General features: G+C 40.8%; 1 protein-coding gene across 1 annotated transcript in view; it reads left to right on the forward strand.

Annotated features, from left to right (window-relative positions):
- LOC116699139 (epidermal retinol dehydrogenase 2) overlaps window positions 1–1,116 on the forward strand; it is a 97,159-nt gene extending 96,043 nt beyond the window's left edge. The window contains exon 8 of the transcript XR_004334377.1: window positions 1,105–1,116. The gene's annotated coding sequence lies outside the window, so the exon portion shown is untranslated. The remainder of the gene's footprint in view (window positions 1–1,104) is intronic.
- Window positions 1,117–8,733: the final 7,617 nt, after the last annotated feature.

Genomic DNA, 8,733 nt, shown 5'->3' on the forward strand with positions numbered 1-8,733 from the left:
GCTGAAATACAAGGGCAAGAACTAATTCTGGCATAACATATATGCACCTAGACTCGCACCTAGAATGCTATACTAGCCAGACCTTCTTTTGCAGCGCTGTGGAGGAAGGTCTGGCTAGTATAGCATTCTGAGATGGGAGAAAAACGGGGCCACATGGCCTGATCCACATTACATTCAATAGCCTGTCTTGCAATGCACCGAGGAAAAAATCTTCTTGCATGCCTTATCAAACCTTGACATTTCTCTGCACCTATTTCTTGGGCAGCGGCAGTCAGCAAGCACATCTGCTCATAGGGATGGTGATTTTAAACCTTCCACCTCCAAGCACTGAAGAACTCCTCTATGGGATTCAAAAATGGGGTTTATGCTGGAAGGAACTGCATCATCATCCAAGGCTGTTCTGCAAACCACTCATTGACAAGGCGATAATGACAAAGGGTGGCATGCCAGGCCTCAACAGCCTTCTCTCCTCAGGTTGGATTAGCCTTTCATGAAGCACATCCAGAAATTTTATGAGGCGCTTGGTGTTGTATGGGCCAATAATGGGGATATGGCATAGGACAGTATCATTGGAGATGGCAGCACACATGGTTATGTTGGCGCCCCCCTGTCCTGGAACAGTGATAGTGGCCGTGTACCCAATGAGGTTCCTTCCACGTCGCCTCACTTTACAGAGATTGAAGCCAGCTTCATCAACATAAACAGAAATTTGAAATGGAACTGTACAGAGTTGTTTCATGGCCATATGGTTCCTTCTTAGGATGCGGTCAATGGTGGTCACGCTCACGTTGTTGATGTTCCTAAACATGCCCTGATCTGCAATCGCTGCTGCCCTGATTTCCCACAGCCTTATGGCATTGTTTGCCACAACCGTGTTCACAATGGCTGCCTCCTGCTCAGCACTAAAAATTTTCCCTCTAGCAACAGAGAATGGTAGCCTTTGGATTCTATAAAGAAGACATGTTATGGGAATGAGGGAAGAATTACATAAAGTATGTCACTGGAGCAATATTACCAGTTTTCTTGTTGAAAGATTCTGACAATGGATGCAGTGTTTCTGTTCAGAACAGGTTGGAGTCTTTGTCCAGCTACTCCAAGTGAAAGGCCATGATTGATAACGTGATTAATCAACAGTTACCTGAATTTTAACAGAAACCTGAGCCCTTCCAACTATGTCTCCAGCTCGCACTCGGACTCCTCTTCCTAGGAACCCTCTACCTCTTCCTCTCACTCTGGAGTGTCAAACAGGTGCTTCAGTCTGATGTAGGTAATGTCTGATACTTACAGATTGTTTCTCTTTGGTTACCATAGCTCAAACAATAGAGTTTTGACTGCTTGAATCACATCTGTGTTAACTGTTCTGCAAAAGGGTGGGGAGAATGTGTCGATCCAATGAGAAAAGGTTAACACATTTGCAAGAGGTGTCTTCTTAGTGGATCTTTGTTTATTTAATCAGGTCAAAGCAATCAAGAAAAACTGTAATAGGGCAATTGTCCAGCTTGTATTTACCTTCACAGAAGTGTTTTTTGCCACTGACAGGCTCAGATTAATATTCTAAGTGTCTGACAACATTATGGAAATGATAACTGTTTATTTACATGCAGATGTTTTTATCTTTAAAAAAACGATCTTACTCTTTAACAGAAAGGTCAGCCTCCTTAGAAACCCTTTCCATAATGTGGTGAGACCAAGCACTTTTGTGAAGGTAAATACAAGGTGGACATTTGCCGTATTAACTAAAATTGTTGCTTGTTTCGCCTCTGTCGACTGCAGCAATCTTGCTTAATACTGGACCGAGGTCCAAGATTGTTGTTCCCACCTGTCAAAAACATCGGAAAATAGGGTTGAATCCAGGTTGAAAAAAAACGGTAGTTGCCCTTTAATAACTCAGAGGTGGCAGCTAAGTGCCAAGAGGCTGGTTGGATGCTGGGGCTTTGACAGCAGAATAGTGGTCCAGCTGCTCCGTGGTTCTAGCATGACAGGGACAGACCTGTGGAAGGCTGTCAAGGTGATAGGAAAGTTAGCCAAGAAAGCCAACTATTGGCTGTGACAATGCTTTGATATAACCTGTCTTGTTCCCATAAGTGCCACGGCACATCACGCCAATTGCTTTATTTATTGTGAATCATATTTCTTTGTCAGTGTCTCTGTGTCCCTACCCATAGCGACAGATTGACACCCACTTAGAGCCTGGGTCTGTCCGGGGTTAATGCCTGTAAAAAGGAGGTTTTTCCTTGCCACTGTCACACCAAATGCTTGCTTGTGGGAAATCTAAATGTTTGGGTCTTGGTAAATTGTAGAGTGTGGTGTAGAACTATATCTGTGTCAAGTGTCCTGAGATAACTCCTGTTGTGATTTGACACTATAAATAAAACTGAATTGAATTGAATGGTTGGGGAAATACACCCATAGAAAGGCAGCTGAAGGAGGTGGCGTGGAGACGTCCCCAATATGCCACTGCCCACCTGCACGGAGATGTACTGGTATTAGGGGGCATCAGTGAAAAAACATCAGTGAAGGGCAACGACCCTGCAGCTGACCTAATGGCACCAAAGGAGGTGCAACATGTCAAAGCAGAAAGCAACATGTTACCTGTAAAATTATATTGTGTTCAGCTGTTTCTAGATGGGATTTTTCCGTTGAGTTGTTAGTTTAGTATGCAAGAAAATTGGCATGTTAATTTTTTTTGTTGCTGCTTTTTCTTTTGTGATGACTATGATATCATTGTTCCTCTTATTACTGATTTGCCTGTTTCCCATAAAAGTGATGGTGAGATTTCTGGAGAGTCATTCATTTCCAGGAAGGATGCCCACTCTTTTAATCAGTGAGACGATGTCTGAATTATCTTATTAAAATGCCATCTTGTTGGAGATTTAACATACAGTTGGATGTTTAATCAAAGGAAAACATGAGGAGAAAGAGAACAAAGACAAATATAATTCCTTTTATATAGGATATAAAAGCACAGCAAAGCATATAACAGTAAGGAATATATTTAAGAACGTAGGTAGGCCTATTATTAATATTTTACACAAATTTACACATTAACACTTCAACTTGAAGACCAACAGCCAACTTAAATCAAAAACTGTAAAGAACATTGTGAATACAGGTGAAAAAAAGGAGAGAGGAGCGCTATCAGGCTGTGGCTTTGAAGTCACTTCAATTTTTTTCTTTGCACAAACATGAATTACTTCAACTTGTGCATCTCGTCTTCATCCATGGCTGCACACGATTCTGCACTTCGCTAGCCTGCAGCTGTCTCCCTGCACTGCTTTGTCTCAATATATGAAAGAGTTGTGTGTTGAGCCAGGTCAGCGAGCCACAACATTTAATAATATCATGTCCACATCACATATGATTTGCACGTTAATTGAACAACATTGCTTTCAATAAAGGAAAGCATACACATTCTCAGACGGTGCTTTTATTGCAACATGTGTGCAGTCAATTGCTACACATTTGGGAAACGAGACATTACTGCAAATTGCGTTTTAATGTGGCCCTGCTCAACAACAGCGTAAGGAAATCTTAAAAGCGAGGGGTCATTCAAATCAAATGTTCCAATACGGCTGGTATAAACATACTGAATGATGGCGATCATTGATACGTGATATGCCGGATCAATCCTCCAATTTGCGCTTCTACGTCCCATTAGCTAAAAAACAAAGTGTGGTCAACACCTGCAAATGTACAAGTATGGGTCTGTTCCAACGGGTGGGTCTTTCTAAAGCAATTCACCACAGATTTCCAAGAACATAGCTCCAGGTAACCTGAAATGGCTTTAAAGCCTTTCATCATCATGGGCCAGAATAATCGCTGTGGTCCCGAAAACGCGCTCAATACCTCTTGCTAAATCTGCCAGCAATGCCAAATCTGCCGTGCTGTTGATTGGCTGCAATACACTGGAAAACGGGAACTGTAGGGCTTTTATTTATTGTCCCAATAGGTTCATTAAGTCCAATAAACTGGTAGTGGATTGGAGTCATATTGGCTTCATCAGGTAGGTCCATGTGATATTTTGTGTTACCATTGGAGGTCACTGATTGACCATTGACCAGTCAAAATGTTTTTTTGAGTGAGTGGTAAAATTTGAACATTCAATAGCCATTTGGCTGGTGGACAAAAAGTAATTTTGAACAATGCATACCAGCCGATACCCCACCCCTATACCAGAGATCTTCAACAGCGCAGAGTTACTGCAGGGGGCCTGCCAAACGATGGTATAATGTATAATAATTTGCATAATGTTTGGTAAAAAATGTAGACGTCAACATAAATCCAACATTATATTTGCAAATATTAATCTTCTTATTTTTTGGGGAAGAAATTGATGATTACTGGCCTACCTAACTACCTAAAGTAGTCTCTAAGGTAGCCATCCAAAGATATTTAATCCTAAGGATTCACTTTGCCATATGTACAGTTTTAACATTAAAACATGATTTACAAAATCATGTCAACAATTAATATTTTATATGCTTATGTACTAAAGAGGTTTATTACAGGGCTTAGTTGAATTCTAATGTAGAATGCGTTCTGTTATTTTCTTGATAACAGACCGCTGCTCAGTATAAGTTTTTTTAATGTTTTTTGCCTTTTTATTTTGCAGGGGAAATTAACTGATGAATAGCCTACTCTGTGTTACAGTCATGTTTACAGTGTGCATTTAATTTATTACTTCCTTCTCTTTACAGTTTCTAGATATAGTCCAATTTCTTCAGTGTCTTCAATGTCCATATATACAAGGAAGCAAAGGATATAATATGTAGGGAAGGAAACTTGGCCACTGTAATAAAACAGTGAGAAAAAGCATGGCAGATTATAGCGGACCGACTAATCATAATCTACAAATATATACATTCATGAACTAGGCCTACTGCTCTCAACTGCAAGCAACATTGAGCAACATTATCTTCTGGACACTTTTACATTTTTTAATTTTTATTTGATTAGGAAAACGATTTGATTGATTAGGAAAATGTGCTAGTGTTAGCCAGTCAGCTAATTTTCAACTGTAGTCATAATTACCTTTGTTGGGAAGAAACCGGATTAACCGGAGGAAACCCACGCAATCACGGGGCGAACATGCCAACTCCACTGTTAATTTGTGCAGATGATTAGTGGCCTAACATCTGCACAAATTAAAAGTTGTACTTGAATGGTATGATTTCAGTTGAGAGCAGTGGTCAGTAAATTTATTCAGTTGGTTTGCAATTTTGTCCACCACGCTTTTCTCAATGATTTATTACAGTGGTCATGTTTCTTTGTTGTTGTTTTTTAAAAATGTCTCACTTAATCAAACTTCCACAAGAAGCTGCTGCTCACTCTCTGTAAAGTATCCACAATGTGTATTCTCCAGTTTTGCATCTGTAAATGGGATCGGCCTTGCGCTCTGTTAAATTTTGCTTTAGATTAGGGAAAAGTCAAAGATGAAAGAGGGGAATCAAATGGCCAGAAATATAGAAGGAAATAAAGACCATGCAACACAGCAAAAATAAATAAATAAATATTATTATTAATAATAATAATGATCATAATAATAATAATAATAATAATAATAATATTAACACAAGACTACAACAAGGCAACAACAACACTGCCATGTGACACAAACATATTGATCAGAGGCCGGTTCTAGAGGATCGATTGTGTTGTTGTGCAGTCTAATTGAAGTAAAATGCTTTTATGTTCCATCTCAACAGGACTGAATGATCCCTCATTTCACAGCTGAAAGCTAAATGAACAGCTAGAGAGGGATATGGAGGAGAGAGATGGAAAGAGGAGAGATGAGGAGAGAGAGTGAGGGGGGGGATAATTATGATCTATAATTGAAAGACCTCTGTCTCTAGCTGATGTTCTGAGTAATAACAAAACAAAATCACTGAGCTTTATTCTGTTTTTGCCAGCAAACATTGCAAAAAGAGCAACTATTACATTCATCTCACTGTTTTATTTACAACCTGTTCATGCTGAATTCCCTGCAGGAAGTATCGACTATGAAGTACATTAGTGAGGAGGATATGCTACAGCAGTATTTGGTTTTAAACCTAGGGCCAGTGCAGATTGCCTTAAATCTTCTGACAAACAAGAACTGGTGTTTGACACCTACAGTTTTTTTTGGATTCATTGAACTGCATTGTACGCTTAAACATACAATATGTAATTTTCTGCCGATAGGGGTCTCTCGATCAGAACAATGGGTGTAAACACAGACTTTCAATGAGGTTGTGAAGTTGCGGGAGATTATAGGGGTTTTCGTTTTTATCGTTAAAATTAGAATTAAATTGAAATGTATCTGTTCACGGACAGGTTTATCCATCTGTTTTATTTACGTTGTTAATGTTTATTCCTGTCATTTTAATGAAATAGCTGCAGTTTCCTCTTACATAATTACACTTTTCTTGATTCAATTTGTATTGGTAGCTGACCAGTCAGTTAGCGAGCAAGCAAGGTAACATTATCCAGCAGCTAAAACCACAATATTACAATATATTTCACATCAGTGTCACTTTTTGGGTGTTTTCAACACCGGGGGGAAAGGGGTTGTTTGGAACATTACTCAACAACGCTGAGAGACTTACTTCGCGGTTGGGGGTGGCTGGCAGAATCTCCGGGCCGTAGGAGAAGACCGATGGCCTGTGTTATGACAAAAATCTCACAGCTGCGTATCTCCCCCTTCACTTTTTTCTAAACTTGGTGCCTAAACTTAGCTGACGTTGCCTTAGAACAGTCACATTTTGCTAAATTGAACTGTTAAGATAGGTAAAGGGGTGGGGGTGGGGAGGACATTTTCAGAAACAACACCATTACGGGTTGCCCCTGCGCTGACACTACAGATGTTGAGGATGAAAAGGCAGGAGGGGACAAAACTAGGGCCTCCACCAGGGCTCTGTGTAGAGAGGAGAATGATGTGTTGCACTCCTCTTTCCTCACAAACGTCTCATATTTTCCCAGCAGCCAAAACACGGGTGTCACCATACAGGAAAAAACCCTTACCCCCAATTTCCACCGGATGCGTAACGGCTGAGGATCCGCTCCGGAACAGCGGCAGAGTCATTAAGTTTCCATTAAAGTCAATGTGTGTATTTCCACGGATTGCAGAACAGCTGCGTCCTTTGCAACCTTTGCCCAGCTCCGGCGATCTGCAGCCTTCCGGAGCAGATACGCAGAGCTTCTATTTTTGCCGGATGCCGGAGAGCTATGCTGCATTTCAGCACACGGCAGATAGTGGAAGTCGAGCACAGAAACAAAACAAACATCCGGTTCATTTCCTAAATAAAATAGACTGTGCTCACAGGGATCATATGTCCCCACACTACACCTTGAAAACACAGCCCATTGTCGTTCTCTCTCTAACGAAACTATTCTTTTTTTTGGGTTCTATTTTTATGACTTTAGCTGTCAGTCATGGCCGCAGCCGTTCTGCAACAAATCCACACCTGGTGGATGTTGATGGACGGCGGAGCACGGAGCCGTCACGCAGCGGAGCCATCACGCAGCCGTTACACATCCGGTGGAAATTGGGGGTTACAAACCTCCTGTAGAAGGAGCACAGTCCCAGAAAGCTCTTCAGGTCATGTACTGAGTTGGGGGCAAGCCAGTTCCTCACAGCTTACACCTTGTCATCAGTGGGGGTTCTACCATGAATCACACCCAGGGCGAGACCTCCTTCGAGTGCCCCTTGCAGGATTGTTTTCATTGTATTTTGAAAATGTTGGAGGTGGAGATTGTGCACCTTAAAAAGTGTGTTTCCTGTTGTAATTGTAATTCAATCAGGAGGGACTTTGCTGCAGACATGCAAAGATTTATTGTACATGTGCATGATATAAATGTCTTTGGGGATTAGACTCCATCGTTAAAAATATTTTAAAGGGGTAGAGAAGCCAGACATATTCCCCCCGATGGAGCCTAGAGACTCGTGATGTTGGAGAAGGGACCTGGAGACTGAACGAAGGAGCTGTCTGCCGGAAAGGGACTCAGGTTGCAGTGGTCAACAATGCCCGGAGGTGGAAGGGGAGGAGAAGCTAAATATTTAATTGTAATTAATCACATTAATTTCATGGTTAACTCGCAATTAATCACACATTTTTACCTATTCTAAATGTCCCTTAATTTTTTTTTTGTCCAATTATTTTTCCTCATTTTAATGCTCTTATCAACATGGAAAAGAGGCTTGGCTTGCTTAGTGCACATGTTTTTTTTATTGAAAACAACATATAGCTTACTGTAGTGTTAAATTTCACACATTCATAACATTCTCCCTTGGAGTAGTCTTCACACTTGGAGCAAATAATCTCTCACCCAATGTAACACTTTGCATCAATAAAATGGTAAAAAAAAAAAGAACTTTGAAAGGGGGGAAGGAAATGGCAACAGCTGTGTGCTTGGCCATCAAGTGGTATTTCAGACTGGATGTGCTGCGATGATAGCTCGGTTCAAAACAACAAAAGACACAGATCACTTTGGTCTTGTCAATGGAACCATTTGGCATCTTTTAAAAAGTAAACTTTCCATCCAATTCAATTCTATTTTATTTATAGTATCAATTCATAACAATAGTTATCTCAAGACACTTTACAGATAGAGTAGGTCTGGAACACACTCTATAACACTCAACAATTCTAGTAATTCCCCCCAGAGCAAGCATTTACAGTGACAGTGGCTAGGAAAAACAGCCTTTTAGGGAGAAACCTCGGACAGACCCAGGTTCTTGGTAGGCGGTGTCTGACA

This window comes from Etheostoma spectabile, chromosome 12 (assembly GCF_008692095.1).
Source record: "Etheostoma spectabile isolate EspeVRDwgs_2016 chromosome 12, UIUC_Espe_1.0, whole genome shotgun sequence".
Classification (NCBI taxonomy): domain Eukaryota; kingdom Metazoa; phylum Chordata; class Actinopteri; order Perciformes; family Percidae; genus Etheostoma; species Etheostoma spectabile.